This window comes from Notechis scutatus, chromosome 6 (assembly GCF_049901735.1).
Source record: "Notechis scutatus isolate UNSWTSFEM ecotype Mainland chromosome 6, rNotScu1.2, whole genome shotgun sequence".
NCBI lineage: Eukaryota > Metazoa > Chordata > Lepidosauria > Squamata > Elapidae > Notechis > Notechis scutatus.
The window spans coordinates 5478497-5498977 of record NC_142014.1 but is presented as its reverse complement, the minus strand read 5'-3'; the positions used below and the strand labels follow the sequence as shown (position 1 = coordinate 5498977).

Here is a 20481-nt window from a genome sequence, read left to right as displayed (position 1 = left end):
ATTTTAATGTAAAGCCCTTCTGATGAATTGGCCAGTCTTTTGCCGAGTACATATTCCTGTTTTCATAAGGTGTAGCCCAGAGGTGGTATTCAGCAGGTTCTGACCAGTTCTGGAGAACCGGTAGCAGAAATTTTGAGTAGTTCGGAGAACCGGCAAATACCACCTGACTGGCCCTGCCCCCATCTATTCTCTGCCTCCCGAGTCCCAGCTGATCGGCTGGGTCTTCTTTTGTTGCCCTGCATAGGAGAACGGAGCTGTAAAACAGGTTAGTGGGGTGAGGAGGGAATGGAGATTTTGCAGTATCCTTTCCCTGCCAAGCCATGTCCACAGAACTGGTAGTAAAATTTTTTGAATCCCACCATTGGTGTAGCCCATCCCTTACGAAGAGTCCTTTGTAAAGGTAATGCAGTCCATGGTCCAGGAAACCAAAGTTTTCTTGGCAGCACCAACCCGTTTTAGCCAGTGGTTTATTTCTATATATTTTTTCCCCCTCAATGGCTGTTGGCCTTTCATTGGGAGCACCGATGAAAACACTACTTGTGCTCCTAGCTCCTTAACTTTGTTGCCAATTGCTTATAATCTCAATTTTGTAATGTAGACAGACGTGACAGTGATTCCCTTCAATTCTCTAACTTTTTCAAATGCTGTTCCCAAGGCTCCACTTTTACCTTCTTCAGCTTCTCAGATTGCATTTGCAAACTGGGTTGTTCACTTGACAACCGCAGTGATTCACTTAACAACCGTGGCAAGAAAGGTCATAAATCGGGGCAAAATTCACTTAACAAATGTTTCACTTAGCAAGAGATATTTTCTGTGACCAGTTTTCCATATATATTTTTTCATCAAGCTGCGAAAGGTAGGACAAAATGGTGTCAATTTGTCTATTCAGTCATCAGTAGTCAAACTAAACATAATAACACCTAAATTCAATGGGATTTACTTTTAATAATTAGACATAAAATTGAGCAATTGAATCGTAGGCTTTTTTAATTGGAGCACAACCACAGCAACCAAGATTACCAGGTGTACAGTTTCCTACAGTCAATAATAGATTCTAAAAGCAGAGAGTTTTTCCCCCCAACTGAGGCATCTATTATCAATCCAAACTACTTTGCTCCTTATCATCATAGGCTAATTTCCAGCACTTGTGCAGGGAAGTTTCTTATGTGTCTGTCTAATGCAGGGGTGGTCAAACTCAAGGCCCGCGAACCGGATCAGGCCCATGGGATGCTTAGATCTGGCCCGCAGGGCTGCCCTGGAAACAGTGAAGGACCAGCCCACAATGCCTCTGCCAGCGAAAAAGGAGATTGGGGAGCTCCGTTTTCACTGGCAGAGAGCTGCAGGAGGCCCTCATGGCCAAAAGTGGAGCCCAGGCAGGCCGCGCGCAGCCCCCTAGGCTTCGTTTTCACTAGCAGAGGGCTGCATGAGGCCGTCGCAGCTGGTGACGCAGCCTCAACAAGTGACACTGAGCTGGCCATGCCCACCCACCTCAGCCACCCCCGGCCCCGGCCCCCCAAAAGGTGAAACACAACCCTGATGCGGCCCTCAATGAAATCGAGTTTGACACACCTGGTCTAATGCATTTGACCACCCAGGTAGCTAGGGAAGAAAATGTGTGCATTAAATTCATGCATTCTAATTCAGTGACAGTATGAGTGAGAACATGCTTTTCCAGTCATTGTGTGTGCAATCCTTTCTATGTGGGAGGCACATTTGCATTGGCACAAAGTCAGCCTAGCCATTTTTAACGTCAAGGCTATTTTCACAGATTAGAGTTCATGGCTTATTAGATTTAAAACAAACATATTTTTTTATTATTTGGAACATTTAAAAACAACAACACAACAATAACCCAACAGACACCAGACTACCTTTAAGCAGTGTAGGAAGTTGGCACCCACCCCACTCCTAGAAAAATGAAATATCCTAGGCAATATTAAAAGGGCAGAATATTTCCCCAAGAAGGGAAGTAGAAACTCAGAGGCTCACCCCCCCACCTTTGTTAATGGGCGGGCCATTAAGGCCTGGGCCAAAATATTCTACATACCAAAGGCCTCTACCCATCTCACCACCTGGCCTGGGAAGATTGCATCAGCCAGCACTCAGTTCACCTTGTGGTCCAGCTAAGTCTGACAGCCAATGGGACATATTTCTTACACAGGAACAGGAAACACTAAGGTGGGGCCCAACAGAGGGTATATAACTAAGGGTCTCTCAGCTTCTTGGCCCTTCTTTTCCTTCACCCAACATCTTGAAGCATGAGATGTTCTTTTCATTTTGGAGCTCTAAGCCATGTGGTCCTGTCTAACTATTAAACCATCTTTCCAAACAGCTTCCATGTTTCCAGTGTCTTTTTCCCCACTTGGAACTGAACCCAGAAGGATAATTCTTTCAACAGCAGTAACAATTGATACAAGAAACCTCTTTTCATGCTGTGGTTTGCAGGGCTTCGGCGGCAGGCAGGAATCCGCGATCGTGCGCGGTTTCTGCCTGGGCGCCCTGAGCCAACTGGTTTCAGGGCTAAGCCATCCCGTAGAGGTGGTGAAGAGGGGGGAGATTGCCAGCAGGGTCGAGGAGAGACGCATCTTTCCTCCTCAGCTGGTCAAACTCTCTTTCCCGAAGGCGGTAGGAGCGGTGGTCAGAAATGGTCACCTCAAAGAAGCACTCAACCGGAAAAGAAAGTGCAGGAGGAAGATAAGAAGTGAAAGTTTTGGCTGACTGGGATAAAAAGTAAAAACTAAGGTACCCTGGAATTTAAATTTTATAAAAGATAACATCGCTCCCAAAGAAGTCGGAAGCAGCAAAAGAAAATGAAAAGGGAAAGTTTTTTCTTCTTCTTCTCTCTCCTTCCTCACATTGACAACAAAGAGAGCTGAATAAGAAATCGGAAAAATCTGCTTTGGCACCAATAATTAAGCTGAAAATATAATTAAATGCCAAAGGGACAATAAAGATTTCTGGACACTAAAAAATCCTTTTTGTCTATAAGTAGGAAGGGAGAGGAAAAGAATAAGGGCAGGGTCCGGAAGGTGGAGACTGCCTGGACTTCAAAAGAATCTAATGTAAAATCTCAATAAGACTTCTAAAACAGTGGTCCCCAACCACCGGGCCCCGGACCGGTACCGGTCCGTGGATCATTTTCTACCGGGCCGCCGGTTTGCTGGGTGCCGCCATCTTGTTTTGACGAGAAAGTGCTTCCGGGTGAGCTTTTCCGGTTGGAAAGCGGCGTTTGGGTTCTGTTGGAATCCTCGCGCCTTAGTTTCATCAAAGGGGGGGGGGCGGCTTCGAACAAAGAGCCGTCCCGATGGCGGAGGAGATTAAGAAAAGCAAGCACAAAAAGGTACAAAGGAGGAGTTGAAGGTGGCGGGGAGAAGCGGGGGACGGCTGGCTGGCCGGTCGCTTGGCTCGCCTTGCCTTGGTCATGCGTGCTGATGCAGGTACCGGGCCGTGGCACAAAAAAGGTTGGGGGCCACTGTTCTAAAAGATACATTTTAACTGGAACTTTGTAACTAAATAGTAACCCCAGGAAGAGAAAGTGAAAAAAAGAAGAAAGTGTAAAAAGAAAGAGCTTGTGTGTATTTGGATTGCTTGGTGACTTTGGGTTTTTTGGATATTATATTTGAATGACTAAAAACAATTGGGTGGTTGTTTAAATTTTTTTTACAATGGCACTATCTCTGGATGAACTGAAAATGGAATTTAAAAAATATAAAGAAGAGACACACACACAAAAAAAGAAACCTCTTTTCATGCTAAAAGTTTAGGGCTGAATTTGAGCAGCGCCTTGAGGGCCAGTGCACACATTCTGCTGCCACCGCCTCGTACCCGGAGAAAATTACCATCTAACAAACCCTGCAACGAGACAGTAGGCGCCCAAATCCTGCCTCCTGCATTCATTACATAAATATGCTAAATAAGCTCAATCCTCACGCCGCGTCTGCAGCAGCGGGTCGCTGTAGCACGGCTAAACTTTAGGCCGGCGCAGTGAAAGGCCGTGAGGATGGGTGGGCGGGCGTGTGCCTTTGGGAGAGCGCGCAACCCCGTCACAAGGTGTGGCCGAAAGCCTGACCGGCCGACGAGGGCACGACTTGCGTGGTGCCTGGGGAAGGACGGACTCTCGCCGCCGCACAGCCCTTCCCCCTTGTCGCCTCTTTACTCCAGACGGGCGCGCGCTGGGCTGGCTCAGTCGAAATGAGAAGGCGATAGGCTCGGGAGTACAAGAGCGCGCCTGCTGCTGGCTTGGCTTTGGCTTTGCGCGAGAATCAGCGGTTTTTCCCAGCCGAGGAAAGAAGCGCGTTCCATCAACACGGCATCCCGCTCTGCAACCAGAAGCTGTGGCTACCTGTGAGTAGCATATCTCTTAGCATTTGGTTGGGGAGGGGGGGGGGAATTTGTCTGCGCTCCTTCCCAGCAGTAGTTTTGTATGAGCTGTGGGGGCGGTGTGGCTGTCACCCGCCGCTTAGCTCTGCACCCAGTCGGTTCGGTCGCTTCTTAAAGACCCTGGGAGACCCGGGGCTGCGAGCTAATCTTCACTGGCGGCTCCCCATGGCAACCGACAGCCGCCGTTTTATGGAGACAGATTCCCGCCTCGGATCCTCGAGAAGCCAGGCGGTAAGGAGGGAGGGAGGGCTGTTTCCAAGTTCGCCCTGCTTTCCACCTGCTCTTTTTTCACGATGCCGAAAACATAGGCAGCAGGCGAATTATGGTCACCTATCGTATTCCGTGATGGGTCTCCAAGGGAAAAACTGGAAAGGTCCCGGGGCAAGCCCGGTCCTGTGCAAAAATCGCCATGCGTGGAGGGATGCGATAGCCGAGAAGGAAGAAACCGAGACATGTCTTTCTCTCCCTCTTGCCACACTGTCTCTGCCTGCCTCCTGCCGCTGCATTCTCCTTTTTGGTTTACAGTCTGAGGTGTTTTGGAGGATGGTACAAGGTATTTAATCTGTGGTTTTGCAATCGGGTCTTGCAGCTGTTGCAACTGAAGCTCATGTCATCTCAAGGCCTGGCATTTATCTGTCATGAGCTGGAGTCCTAATGGCAATCTTCCTCTTTCTTTCTCTTGCTGTGTGGGTGTGCCTCAGTTGTGCACATCCATATTCACTGTGTCTGACAGCCAGGCGTGGTACAATAGCAACATCAGCAGACCCTTTTCAGCATTCAGGGCTGGGCTCAAGTTTGGGTGTCTGGCTCAACCTGTTCTGGCACAGCCCCTGAAATGCTACAGGTGGGAGTTCTTTTTTGAGCAAATGGCTGCTGTTATTTCATGCATTAATACCCTATGGTGACAAAATAATGGCAGGGAAATGTGCTGGTTGCAGTTGAAACTGGGAGTCTGGAATTGGGTGGTGCCTTGTTGTTCCTTTGTAGCTGACATATCCTTTCTTCTCTCCTCTTTACAAAAATTATCCATTGTTTAAATTGTTGAAACCCCCCCAGTTTTGCTTTTTAGTAAATAGCAAAATCCATTATCTAGAGTAATCTAGATTGATGGTGATAGGGGGCCAATTAAATCAGCATGCACTAACTGAAAAATTCTTTGATTTTCTTTAACTTCTTTTGCTGACAGAAACGTATTTTCGATTTGGCTTCTTTGCAAATAGCACAACCCAAATAACAGTCACAATCTTTCACGTTCAAACCTACAGCCAGGTCAGGCATTTTCTGTTGTGGGAAGCCCCCCCAAATAAAAAATGAATTATTTTGAGCAATATTAAAAAGGCAGAGTATTATATTTCCCTAAATGAGAAATGGAGAGACACGTTTTTTTAGAGACAGGAAGCAAACTCGTTCTTAATAGCTCCTCCCAAAGCAGATATTTTGTGCCCATTAAGAAAAACTGGGCCAGCCTATCTAAAAAAACAAAAGACCATCAGATCCAGGATGATGGGACTATCCTTCAGGATATAATAAGATTAACCCAATATCATTTAGCAGAAGATTTAGAGTTCACTACATTGCACGATCTCCTAAGGGTTATCTCAGATATTGCATCATCCTCAGAGCAGTCCAAACTTCAATGAAACCTGGGAGCTCAGACAAACTCATAGGATTTGTACTTTATAGCAGGGGTCCCCAACCACGGTCCGCGGACCGTGCCGTCCGTGGAACAAATCCTACCGGCCGCTGGTTTGCTGGGCGCCGCCATCTTGTTTTGATGAAAAAGTGCTTCCGGTGAGCTTTTCTGGGTGAAAGCCATTTCTACCCAGAAAAGCTCACTGGAAGCGCTACGCCATCTTGTTTTGATGAAAAAGTGCTTCCGGTGAGCTCAGCGGAAGCACTTTTTCATCAAAACAAGATGGAGGCGCCAGCTGATGCCAGTACCGGGCGCGGCGCCCAGCTGATGCCGGCCGGGCCACGGCATAAAAAGGTTGGGGACCACTGCTTTATAGAGTTAGCTATGACTCCTACATAACCCCTACATGGCCCTGTGGGAGTCTGACAACAGCCAATAAAATACATATTCTTGCACAGGAACAGGAAGCTCAATGCAAAGCCCAAAGAAGATATAAAAACTCTCACTCGCCGCTCCATTTTGTCAGCTGCCCAGAACCCATGTGGTTCTGCTTCATCTTTCCAATCATCCTCCATGTTTCCAGTGTCTTTCTCCCAGCCTGGAACTAAATCAGATGGATATTTCTTCCCACGCTGTAATACGTTAAAGCTTGCATGACCCAGCCTTCTGTGGAACAAATGTGCACACCCATTATGCTTTGGTTCATTTGAAGTATTGTTCAGTTTCAAACTTTGTTCACACATGTTATTCTTTATGATCTTACATGAAAACATTACCTTATACCCTTCACACTCAGCAAGACACATTCGGCAAATTGTGATCTAACTCTGGTACACATAAAACTTTATCAAATACTTTACCAATACATGGTACTTATATAGTTCCTTGCACAAAAGAATCGTTACCATTTGCCGGGATTACATATTCCTGGGCAGCTGATCCCAGACTAGGAAAAAGTTTTGGATTTACAATATGCTCACTTGCCCTACTGTCCAACAACTAAATGTCTTTAGTGTCTTTGTTGTTTGCCTTCACTATTGAAATCTGTGTGACTTCTTTCTTCTGTCTCTTGTGTTTTTTCTTTCCTGCTTGAATCTTTTAATCTTACTGGGCAATTTTTCCAGATATGCTGAGTGGATCCAGATGCAAAGCAGCATTTCACTACACAAACTTTATCTCCCACATTGTTATCTTGCTTGAAAACAGTTCCTTTCTGATTGAGGTGCAAATTACTATTGCCTCTTTCTAGTCTTTTCTGTTCTTCCAAAAGTCTCCTGGTCAACATAGTTCATATTAAATTATGCTCATTCATGGATTCAAGGCTTGTTACTAACACATCCCATGTATCACTAAGGGAACTAAGCACAACATGCACTCTGTGTTCTTCTGAAAAATACAATTCCTCGCTTTTCTAATTCAAAGAAGGTTTTCCTCAAACTGGACACACCTCCTCCAGAATATAGCCTTGCTCTATAAAGTTTTCTGGTGAGAGTAGCTGGCTAGTGATTTTTCATTTTGTTTTTGCCCCTCCATATTGAGATCTGGAGGATTGCTTACAATTGTCTACACATCCTCCCTCTGCAGAAACATCTCGCTCTTTAGGCTCCATGAGAGTTAATTCATCTCATTAAAATGACCCACAGAAAATCCTCCTCCCATTCCTGTAACAGGTAGCATAATGCTGCCTTTACAGGCCAGTAGACCTCAATTTCCCTAAGGCTCACAAAAAAACTTTTACCTCAGAAAAATACTACTGATGCTTCAGGGCGCTTCTGGGCCCGTAATCTGTCAGGGAATTGCACAACAGGTGTCCCAATGGAGTCAGAGACACTAACAAGAACTTGTGGTTTTATATAAATAAATATATTTACAGTAAATAAGTTAGGCGAACAGGAGAGTCATCAGGTAAATCAACACAACAAGAACATCAGGAGGCAAATTACAGAGAGCACACACAGCAAAAATACGGGACACAGAGAAACTCCCCATTTATACTCAGCAACCAATCACAGCTCAGATTCCCACATGCAGTGGCCAGCTCTCTTTAACCAATTAGATATAATGTGTGTTCTTACTTATTGTCCAACTCTTCAGCTGTTAAATACCCTAACACAATTTAAGCATACTGTGCTTCCCCAAAAATAAGCCCTAGCATGATTTTTTAAAAGATGCTTGTAATATGTTTATCTACCCCAAAAATAAGCCCTACCCAAAAATATAAATCCTACCCCAAAAATAAGCCCCACAGTCTTTTACATTCAAACCTACAGCCAGTCAGACATTTTCTGTAATATGTTAAAGCTTGCATGACCCAGCTTTCTGTGAAACAATTGTGCATACCCATTATGTTTGGTTCATTTAAAAATACTGTTTGTACACTGCCACCGGTTTCCTTGTAGTTTAAATCATATAAATTGTTCAGTTTCAAACCTTGTTCACACATCTTGTTATTGTTTATGATCTTACATGCACCCTTTGCAGAAATTACCTTATACCTTCACAATCAACAAGACATACTTAGATCATCAGCCCTGGGGTGTGTGTGACCAGAACAGGAGGCGGTGAGCATAAAGGGGCCAACAGTGTCCAGCAGCAGCCACAGCCCACCAGCCCCTTGGCTGGCACACTCCAGGATTGCATACTCCTTGCACCACAGGTCTGTCTGAGCACTCCAACCACTAGGCCAACTGTCCAAGTAGCAGGCAGAGGCAGAGGTGTGGGAAGAAACATGCAATCCAACCCACCAGACAGGCCATGCAGTCACCTGCTCCATCACAGCCGCGGGCAAGCAAACTCAGACAGTGGGACAGAGTGGACACCTGACCAAAGGAGTCTCATTCTGGATGTGTAGCAGAGCTGGAGGAAGACGTTGGAGAGTGGGGTCCGAGCGCACATAGCAGCAGCATGGCGCCCCCCTGCCCTGTTGCCTACCTTGTCTTGTCTTATAATGGCAGCACCAGCAACACGGACAAAGACAGTGGGACGGAGTAGGCAGGTAGATGGGCAACCACCCGCCCACTCCATTGTTTGCCAGCGGCCACAATGAACAAGCAGCTGTGCAGTTCGTCCAGTGAGCCAGATAGCATGCCTCCCCTGTACCTCTTCCTCAGCCTGTTGCTGGTGCTGCCATTATAAGACAAGACAAGGTAGGCAACAGGGCAGGGGGGCGCCATGCTGCTGCTATGTGCGCTCGGACCCCACTGTCCAATGTCTTCCTCCAGCTCTGCTACACATGCAGAATGAGACTCCTGTGGTCAGGTGTCCACTCTGTCCCACTGTCTGAGTTTGCTTGCCCGCGGCTGTGATGGAGCAGGTGACTGCATGGCCTGTCTGGTGGGTTGGATTGCATGTTTCTTCCCACACCTCTGCCTCCGCCTGCTGCTTGGACAGTTGTGCTGGCCAAGAGGATGCTGGGCTGCTGGTGCTGCTGGACACCATTGGCCCCCATGCTGTTGAGTTTGCACTGGAGGGGGATGCATGGCCGGGTTGATCAACCTCATGCCATGTTTCTCCCACATTTATCTAGCTTATCAAGAAGTAAGCTGTGGTCTACTTTATAAAATGTCTTGCTGTAGTCTAAATATATTATGTCTACAGCATTTCGCTGCTCTAGTAAGATATGAAGCAGATTCAAGAAGGAGCACTGCTTTCTTACATTCAGATTTTTACATGTGGGAATTTAAAAAGAGAAAAGGATGAAGGAAAAATTTGACTTACACATAAAGTGTAAGCCAGCATTTTCTTGATCCAGATGTATGCTATCATACATCTAAACCATACAACAAGATTGATTGTGATTAAGAAGTTTGACTAATGGTGGTTGAAAAATAAAATGCCATTAAGCAGACATTACTATCCATAGATAACTTATACCTTAAGGACTTTTGTGGATACTTATTGCTATCAGTGGTTCAAAACTTTTTATCTATCTATTTATTTTGTTTGTCAAGCATGTATGAGAAAACAAGTATAAGTATGAGCATAACTATAAATATATAAGTATAAACATGTATAAGTATATACATAATAAATGAGTACGAATAAATGGATAAATGGGAACAGTAGGACAGGGACATTAGGCACGCTGGTGTGCTTATGCACGCCACCTTACAGACCTCTTAGGAATGGAGCGAGGTCCATGGTAGACAGTTTAAGGTTAAAGTTTTGGGGGTTTGAGGATGTAACAAGAGTCAGGTAGTGAGTTCCAGGCATTTACCACTCTGTTGCTGAAGTCATATTATCTTAATCGAGTTTGGAGCGGTTTACTTTGAGTTTGTATCTATTATTTGCCCATGTATTATTGTGGTTGAAGCTGAAGTAGTCATTGACAGGTAGGACATTGAAGCAGACAATTTTGTGTACTAAGCTTAGATCAGACCATAGGTGGTGGCGTTCTAGGTTGTCCAGGTCCAAAATTTCAAGCCTGGTAGCATAAGGTATTCTCCACTGAGCCGGAGGGAGAATCCAGGATGGGTAGTCTCTAGTCTTCTAGCTCTGCGGACCGAGTAGAAAAACTGAGGACACTGGTAATGGTCCCCAGTTCTTCACTCGGTCTCAGCGTGTTCAGACCTCCCTTAAATGGGCTCTGAATTGTTTGTTGAAGAATATTACCCCCTGGATAGAAGTTTTTTTCGTTAGAAACTTAGAACAGCTTTGATGGCTAGCCAGCTTGCTGGTTTAGCCTTTGTTTTTCATCTTCACGCCTTTTTTCCTTTCGCGTTTGTTTGAAGCCTTTGATTAATTTTTAACTTTATTTGCTGGTAGACTGTTTTGGTTGTTGTGAGTCGGTTTGTGGACAGCGGTGCCCCTGAGAGCCCGTGTGGCTGGGCTGGGGGCAGGAGTCAGTGCCTTATTTAGGTCTCTCTCTCCCGTGCCGTTTGTCTTATTTCTGTGAGCCGCAGCAGTTGTGAGGCGTGTCAGCCCCTTTTTTGGCTTAGGCGGCCATTTCCGATGATTAGGGACAATTCAGCAGTTTGACTCTAGGACTGTCCCTCGTGGGGGTGATAGCCACCTGGATTTGATTCAGACCCCCTTGACCAGTCACCAGAGCACCATGGCAGCTGAGAGACACTTGAGCCTGCCATAGTTTATTATGATGCAGCCAGCACTTTGTCTTGCAAGTCGCTGATCCATCAGGGCTTGTGGCAATTTTAAAGAGTCAACTATTTTTTTTTTTTTCTCTGACCCTTAATTAAAATTGTGGAGCTGTGTTGAGCTCACCACTTCTTGGTCGCACTTGCTCCTGAAGTGATGGACAGCTGCTTTACCCAGAACAGCCAGCCTTGGGCTAAATAATGGTTTTTTCTCCTTTTGCCTTTTCTCTCTCCCTCTGTCAGTGACAGTTATTTTTGGTGGGCTCAAGATGGCTGCCAGGGGAGCTGATCAGGAACTGTCAGCTCCTCAGCAGAGTAGAGAGGGAGCTGCAAGAGGATCAGCTAAGCCCAGGTCTGCTGGTTTAGAGGCAGCAGCTAAAATTAGAGCCAGGACCCTAGCCCCACAAAGACCTGCTAGGGCAGAGGAAAGACAGGCTAGGCGCAGACAGAAGGCCTTGTATAAAAAATTTGACAAGGCTGTGAGGGAATCCAAGATGGCTGACAGCAGTACCATTTCTCCTCTGATTCCCCAGGATAGCAGGCAGCAAGACCAATTGTCAGATATACATTTTTTGACTGCCTGGTCACCTGGTGGCTCTAGTACCCAAGATTTGCAGGGAAACCTCCAAATTAGGGCAGAGGCTGCTCATACTGTTTATGAGCAATCAGAAAGTATTGTGGCTGCTGGATCCGGAGCCCAATCCTCCAGCTGATCCAGAGCTGTACCTGAGGCCGCTTTTACACCTACAGTGGCGGGATTGTGACCTGAGGAAGCCCAAATGCAAGAGATGCCAGCCTTCATGAGAGCTTGGATCTCCAAGCAGAAGTCAACCCGCTGCGCCAGTTGCCTGGTTTGGATGCTAACAGAGGCATTCCTCAGGGGTATGGCCACTCTTCAGCAGAGCAGCTGATCTACCATAAAGATCATTCCTCATCCCCATTGGGAAGGAGCCAGAAGGAGCCATTATGTCTCTGAAATGGACCTCCCACTGGAAAGGAAGTTTTTGGGTGATGAGTTGGAGGTAGCAGGTTCCCCCCTTTTCCAGCCGGCTCTTTTCAAGACTCTGCTGGTTAAGGCTTAGAGCATGGCCCATCTAAAGAAGGACATGGTCACCTGAGATCCTCCCCCAGAGGGAGAGGAGCAGGAGGATTATTTATTCACTGAAAAAACATCAGTGATGGATGCTGTGCCTGTGCCTCAGATGTTTTTGAAAGTGATTAGAAGACAGTGGGACTCCCTTTGGGTGTACACTCGTCCTAGTGGGTCGGAGATGACCCTATTTAATGTGGACCAAGATCTTTTACACATTATTGAAGTGCCAAAGGTAGATGGCCCAGTGGTGGCCCTAGCATCCTCATTGGTCATCCCACCTGATGCGGAGGATGTTTTAAAGGCGGAGGACTAGAAAGAGGAGATGATGCTCCACAGAGCACATCAAGCCGATACCTGGGCCATCAGAGCATCCACGACTGCTTCATTTTTCACATGTGCCTCTTTGCGGTGGCTGAGGTAGTTGCAGGGCAGAATTCTACCTGAGGATTTTAGGGTGTATCAGGACCTGAACAAGATAATTGCCGCAGCTCAATTGACTGCCGATGCCACTTTCACTTCAGCCAAATTTTCATCCAGAGCCGTGCCCTCATCTGTAACAGTATGTAGGCTCCTCTGGCTAAGAAATTGGCAGATGGACGCCAGGAACAAATGGAAGCTGGCGTCAGCTCCCTTTAAGGGAAAGAGGCTTTTTGGGGAGGCCCTGGACCCCTTTTTGATGGAGACGAGGGACAAGTGGAAAATCCTGCCCTCCCAGGGGAGGTGTTTTGATTATAGGTCTCTGACCTATTACAGGAAGCCCTCCTTTAAACGGGGAGGCTGGGGCAAGCTTTCCCCGTCAAAGTAGGCCCTTCTTCCAATGATCTTCTTCTCAGGCTGATAGACCAGCCTTTGCTGTCAGAGGCCAGAGGGCAAGAGGTCATTCAGGGAATCCAGCAAACCTTTTAGACGCAAGAAGTGATGCCAAAGCCACTTATCCCATAGGGGACCGTCTGGGTCTATTCTGGCAGAAGTGGGAAGAGACCACGACGGACGCTTGGATCCTGACATTAAGATCAGGTCTCTCCCTGGAGTTTCTTTCCTTCTCCCCAGAGCCTTTGTGTGCTGCCCCGTCTCCAGGGACCCCTCAAAGAGGGATCTCATGGAATCAGCGATTCAGCATCTGCTTGACGTCCATGCCATCCAGCTGGTTCCAGTAGACCAGAAGAGACGGGGGTTTTACTCAATTTTGTTTGTGATTCCAAAGGACTCGGGGGGTGGGAGGCAGCAAGCAATCCTCAACTTGAAAGGGCTCAACAGGGATCTAATACTCTGAAGGTTCAAGATGCACAGTGTTACCGAAGAAGAAGCTTTGCAAAATTAGGTTAACAACTCTTAATGCTTTTTTGGCAATGCTGTTAACAGTGAGCTCTGGGGCTTAGATCTTTCAAAATGAATACTCTTAGGTCCTTGACAGAGTGAGGGTCATCTATGAGGTTGTATCTGTCCAGTTTGTATTTAGTGTTCTGATTTTTGTTGCCAATGTGTAATACAGAGCATTTGTTGGATGAGATTTGAAGTTGCCAATTGTTCGACCATTCTGGCACATAGCCAGGGATGCTTTGTAGGGTAGCAGTATTGTCAGTGGTATTAAATAGTTTTATGTCATTAGCGAAGAGGACACAGTTGCTTATAATATGATCACAAAGGTCATTTATGTAAATTAGAAAGAGAGTGGGTCCTAGAACATTGCCTTGGGGGACACCACTGTTAATTGGTGCAGGGTTTGATAGGGCACTCCTTATTTTGACTACTTGTTGTCTGTTTGACAGGAATGCAGCTAACCATTTGTGCAGTAATCCAGAAATGCCGTAAGAGCATAGTTTTAACAGTTTGTTGTGTACCACTGAATCAAGGGCTTTGCAGAAGTCTATGTAAATTGGATCTATTGATTTACCCTGATTGAGTTGTGTAGTCCAAATGTTTCTGCAGTGTAGGAGTTATAGATTACAGGACAATTTTTTCCTGAAACCAAATTGTTTGTTAGAGAGTAGGCTGTTTATCTCTAAGTGGAGGGTAATGGATTGGTTGATGATTGATTCCATGGTTTTGCAGGTGACACAACATAATGAGATTGGTCTGTAATTTTTAACTAGGCTGGGGTGTCTGTTTTTGAAGATGGGAATAATTCTGTGGCTAATGAGCAAATGAGCAAAGAGTTGGTTCTAAAAGATACCTTGTAGAATGTGCTTAGTGGTTTGGCTATTTTTCAAGAAGAAGGCACATAATCCATCAAGGCCAATAGATAGAGATGGTTTAGTTTGTGTAGTGCCTTTTCAACGTTATCTTCTATAAAATCAATATGCAAGCAGATCATTGCAATTAGTTGTGGTACGATTAGGAAATGTGGGGCATGAGCCATTGCTGTTGACCAAGACTGAACTGAAGAATATGTTGAAATTATTGGCCTTAACGGCTTCATCATTATAGTCTTTCGGGTTAGGCCCTTTTAGGGGTGGCATGGTTTTTGAGTCTTTATGTTTAGTATTTATGAAATTATAGAAGGCGCGGGTGGATTTTGTGTGTAACAGCTTTTCTTCTTGTTTGCAACAGTAATTGGTGCATTCTGCCTTTATCTGATGGCATAGTGTTTTGTAGCGGCTTTTAAAGTTAGCTATATAGTTTTGTTTTTTTGCCAAAGAGATTTTTTGGGGGGATTGGTGCTTCCTTATTGTTATGGGTAATTTGTTTTTTCTGGCTTTGGGGGTTACTATTAGTATATATAGTTTAATGACTCTTTTGACGTTGAGCAAAAAAAATTTTTTTATAATGGTCTTCAGCAGTATTACAGCCAGTGAATAGAATATGCCAATCAAGAGATGAGAGGTTGGCAGTTATGAGATCATAGTTGGCTTTTTTAAAGTTATAATTTGGAGTTTTGTCATTATGACCCTGTGTGCAGGGTTGTAAATTGAGACAAAAGTCAATATTCTGTAGTCACTGTTAGAAAAAGGTTCTTTTATTTGTAGTCCATAAATTGTGTTTACAACATTTAGGTAAATGAAAAGCCTGAGCCTCTCAAAGTTTTGTTTGCAAAGTTAAAGCACTTGTTGAACTTTGGAATTTTGAAAAATCTATTTTCTGTCTGTCTGTATGCCAATCTAGGTAGGTGATAGGTAGGTAAGTAGATAGGTAGGAAGAAGGGAGATACCTATGAAAACATACTTGCTATGTTTTCTATGCAGATATGAAATAAATTACACATTATGGTGATTATTTACATGTTAAATTTATGATGTTTACTTTTCTAAACACAAATATATTTCAAAATGTTTGATTATAATCAAAATTCAAAGGATGTGGCTTCTTCAGTTTATTTGAAACATTTTTAGTTTTAGACATCCCCAAAAGTCTCCATTTGAGCTTATTAAGCATATCAAATTACATATTCAGCAGACCAAATCAATAGTAAATAAATCCATACTGAATTCTCACTCTTTGAGTTAGCATATTATAATTATTTTAAATTGCCAGATTTTAAATGTATACTGTAATTGAGAGGATAGAATGTAAGAATAAGATGTTAGAAAAGATGATGGGGGCTTAAAGCTTTAGTTTGCATTATCAAGCTAATAAAATTCAACTAAAATCTGCACAATTAGGTCTGTTTTTAGCTCTGTATGCTGAAAAAAGAATATACAGGTCACAATTTATATACAGCACAGATTAAATATGTGTATTTAATGCATCTGTATGCATTAAGATTTGCATGCAGATTTTAAAATATCAAGATGTAATTTAAAATAAAATGTATTTTTCATCAAATATGATTGATACTGAGAATATGTGTGTAAATACCACTATATCAATTAACTTTGAAAAGTTTTCTTTGCAAGGCTAACATGATGTCCTTCAAGCTCCATGATACTGTTCTATGTTGATGTGAGCGAATATTTAGGCTAGCTGCATTGCTTTCTTCAGAACCTCTAAACGGCTGGCTGAGCTTCACTTATTTACCTCAATAGAAAACTGAAGGGAAAAAACTGAACAAAAGAAGTCTGTTTTCCCTGTCCCACTTGCTGGGCTGTTGTCTTTGCCCTTTTCAATGAAGGAGGGAGTAGAGCTGTGTCAGAGTTGAAGAGCACTGAAAAGGAATTCAAGTCTTTTGTAGAAATTTGAATGAAAGTTTAGTTTGAGTGCTGAGTGCATTTACTGAATTGAAATTTTTGTATCTATTACAGTTTTAAGAGATAGATGATGAACATAAAACATCATAGGCATGGATTTAGTTTATGATAGAGCATTATAATTAAAATCTAGCTATTTGACAAATATTATGGGTAGTGCAGCAAGTGTTGAGATGTGGCTTAGACCTTATGTCCATTTAAACAATCAGATGTTCTTATTTCAGACTTTTATAGTACCTACATTCTTACCCATTCTTCCTTTTCTATGTGATGGGCATTGTTTTGCAATCTTAGCAATTTTAAATTGCGTGAATTTCAACTTCTAGAATTACCCAGCATACTTGGCTGTGGAATCCTGGAAGTTATGTTTTCAAGTTGCTGAGAATGAGAAGCATTGTGATAGGATACAGAATATAAAATAGGGACATAAATTATTTAATACTTGATTTACTTGATTTTTATCCCGCCTTTATTATTGTTTATAAATAACTCAAGGCAGCAAACATACATAATGCTTCTTCATCTTATTTTTCCCACAACAGCCCTGGGTTGGGCTGAGAAGATAAAATCATCAAGCCAGTTTTCATGCCTAAAATGGGATGAGGACTGACAGTTTCTGGTTCCTAGACCAGCACCTTAACAACTAAACCTAATAATCTTAAATGTCAATGAATTAATAATGAATATTATTATATATTTTTGGTTTGATGCTTACCTTTGCTTTGTTTGTTTGAGTCTTGATATCCAATCAAGAACTACTAAGATATTAATGTGGTGGATTTTTTCCCCACATAACATATAACTAAAAAGAAAACTTCAATTGTGTATAACTTTTTTCTTTAATAGAAATTCATCAAAAAAAGGAAATCTTCCAAATGCACTTCTTTCACAAGATTCAGATCTGCTTTCTATTCTCTATGTTTCAGGGTTGTTCTGTATTTGACGTGAAAAGAGCTTTTTTACCATTTGATTGAAATCAGAAATCAGAAAAGAATTGGCATTTTAAATGGTCAATTTAGCAAGTTATAATTAAATTGAGATACGTAGCTTTTTTAATATTACAGAATATGCAGGAATACTCAACATTTAAAGCCCCAAAGGTTGCTCCCCTCTTATTAAAAATTCCTAGAACTGAGGCATATGCTGGGAGGATAAGGGCTAGCCTTTTAAAATATTGATTAATTTAGTTTAAATATCCTAGAAATAGCTTATTTAACACTATGACAAATTGGGAATAGGAAAAATGAAAGATCTATCCATATATAAGATTAAATTAGATGTCCTTTTCCACAGTATTTACTCATTTAAAATCAAATAGAGCTGAAATCTTAAACTTAACCCTATTTAAAGTTTAAACTTCACTATATGTAGTTGGGCTTCCTGAATAAACTTGCATTGGATTGTGCTGTTACTTAGAGTTAAACTAAAATGTGGATCTTAATATTAATTGTATTTAAAATAGCAGTGTATTTTTAACAAAACACCCCAGTGAGAATGAAAACAGAACACAAGTTGGGGTTGTGTAAAATGTAACTGTATCAATTTCTTGCTGATCTGTTCCCTTGCGCGCGCTCACACACACACACACACACACACACACACACACTGCTTTTTCCTTGAAGTTCCTATTTGCTGCAAATGTTACAATCCTGAGAAGAAGAATGAAATGGTCTGGAAATCTCAGCTGTGTAACTTTAGCTTTCATTTCACCATTCACCACTTGTTTTGTTTAAAAAGAGAATTAAATCTAAACAAACTATAAATCTGATCAAAGTGATTTGTAGTTTGGCTTTTAAAGATAACCTCAGCTTGACATTATACTTTGTTAGATGTTTTCAATACAGACAATACAGAGCAGCTGCTGATTAAATCAGCACAGTCTTGTCAGTTTAATATTTTTATTGGGTTATAAAATAAGATACAAAATATGAAAGTAAATAGGAAAATGGTGGGGAGGAAGAGGGGGAAGAGAAGTAAGGGAGAATAAGAAAAAGAAAAAAGAAATTGACTTTTGACTCTCTCTGTTGCAGTAAAATAAGACACTAACATCAAATCACAATTTTTTGTTTTTCCATAATAATATGAAAAAGTCATTTCTATAAAGATCTATCAATCTAATCGGTAAAATCCAAAATCAAAGTTTCATTCTTTTCCATTTCAAGCACAAAGTGTGTTTGCTTGTAACCTTTCCACGTTGGAAGAAACTACTGGTATTGTACATTTACTTATTTTATATAAAAAGAAGTTTAATGAATCCTGCTGAGTCAATCATCTGTGTGTTTTCTGGAATTGAATTCTGCTGCAAATTCTAACAGGTGCTCTCAGGGTTGACCCAACCGCGGGCTTTAAGAGGCTGCTATGAAACACTGGTGTATTCTTCCCAATAGCCGGGGCAGCCCCAGTTGCACTGTGAGCAGGTTGATGATCTTTACTATGGGGAATACCATGAACTTACCTCTTTCTCTGTTGTCAGGAGCAGGCTCTCCTCAGAGATCCTGCCTTCTGCCATGGTATCCTGAGTTCCTCTCCATGCACCCCAGGTATCAGAGAGCAGGTGGAGAGTCCGGGGCTCAGGAATCCTGGTTGTTTTTAATTAGTTTTGGGAGAGTTGGCTTGATGTCAGGATTCCAACCAGTGCCCTAACACAATTAAGAGTTTCAAGCCATCTTGCAATAAAAATCCAGTCTTTTTATTAGGAGCACCATGTCAGCAGTACCTAGGTGAAGTCAACTCTGACTTCACCCCCTTCACGCCTTGCCTCTGAACCTGTTTTCCCCTCCCCCCAAGGTGCATCACCCGGTCACATTTCCTAACAAGGTAATTTCACGGGTTGTAGAAGTCATTCCTACCAGGCATTGCTGGTATTCCTGGAGAAGGCCTTGACTTGCTCAGCCAGAATGCATGTTGTTATGACTGAGGAGTAAATTCCTTGGTGCAGCTGTGAGGTGCGATGTCCCATCCACCTGCCTGTGGCAACTCAGGAGCAAGTCAGGGAAACTTCACAAGTTGACAAAATGATTCTTAAATTCAACATTAACTTTACTTTTATCATACCATAAATAGCTATGCCATCCAAACCTTAATTCATGCAACCTCTTATTCTTTTTTTTTTAAAGTTTTTATTTTTTTAAGACAAACATATACCAACAAAACATAAAAACATAAAACCATCTTGCATTTTATATACATACAGTGTGTCAGTTGGTTACAAATCTTTTGTGCTATCCTTTCGTAGTCATTACGCACAGTTTATATAATTTTTCACATTGTCAAAGTAACATATGCTTATATATTTATCAGTTATTAATCATCCATGACTAAACAATTTATTCCATCATTTCATACGAGATATTCCAAATTTTATTTTAAGATTTATATTGTACTTTCATCCATTGGTTATATATGTCTATATTGTATTTTATATCAATCTATTAAACTTCTATTACAAAATTATCTAATCTATTACGTTACCATGTCTTTTCGTCCAACCATTGATAAAACAAATCCCATATCATATAAAATTGCTTATCTTCTTGCTCTCTAATTTCAAATGTCAATTTACTCATTTCAGCACAGTCCATAATTTTCTTAATAACTTCCTCTTGCATAGGTATTTTTTCATTTTTCCAATTCTTAGCAAATACAATTTTAGCTGCTGTGAAAACATTTACAATCAAATATTTCAGCTCTTTATTGTATATTTCTGGTATAATTCCCAATAAAAAGATCTCTGGTTTAAAGTCTATGTGTTGTTTTATCATTTTTTCCAACCATGTGTGGATTTTAGTCCAATATCTTTTTGCATCCGAGCATGTCCACCACATATGGTAATATGAACCAGGTATCTGATGACATTTCCAACATTTATCCGATTTGTTCTTAAACATTCTTGCAATTCGCGTCGGGGGTAGGTGCCACCTGTAAAACATCTTATACAAATTTTCTTTATATGCAGTTGACATTGTTATTTTATAATTTTGAGACCACAATTTTTGCCATTTCTCTAAATCAATCCCATATCCAAAACTTTTCCCCCAAGCAATCATCATTTCTTTAACTTGTTCTTCCTCCAACTTAAATTCTAATAAATGTCCATAAAGTTTTTTAATACCTTTTCATCAGTACCCATCAGAATTTTATCTAAATCAGTCAACTTAT

General features: G+C 42.3%; 1 protein-coding gene across 13 annotated transcripts in view; it reads left to right on the top strand.

The window, feature by feature from the left end:
* Positions 1-4126: 4126 nt before the first annotated feature.
* The window catches only part of NRCAM (neuronal cell adhesion molecule), a 305233-nt gene continuing 288878 nt past the window's right edge, over positions 4127-20481 (top strand). For 6 of the 13 annotated variants that reach the window (XM_087969225.1, XM_087969235.1, XM_087969227.1 and 3 more), the window contains exon 1: positions 4128-4344. The gene's annotated coding sequence lies outside the window, so the exon portion shown is untranslated. Of the gene's footprint in view, positions 4345-4431; positions 4612-4914; positions 4934-20481 lie in introns of those variants that run through there. The other 7 variants (XM_087969234.1, XM_087969232.1, XM_087969230.1 and 4 more) reach the window with 4 other exon arrangements.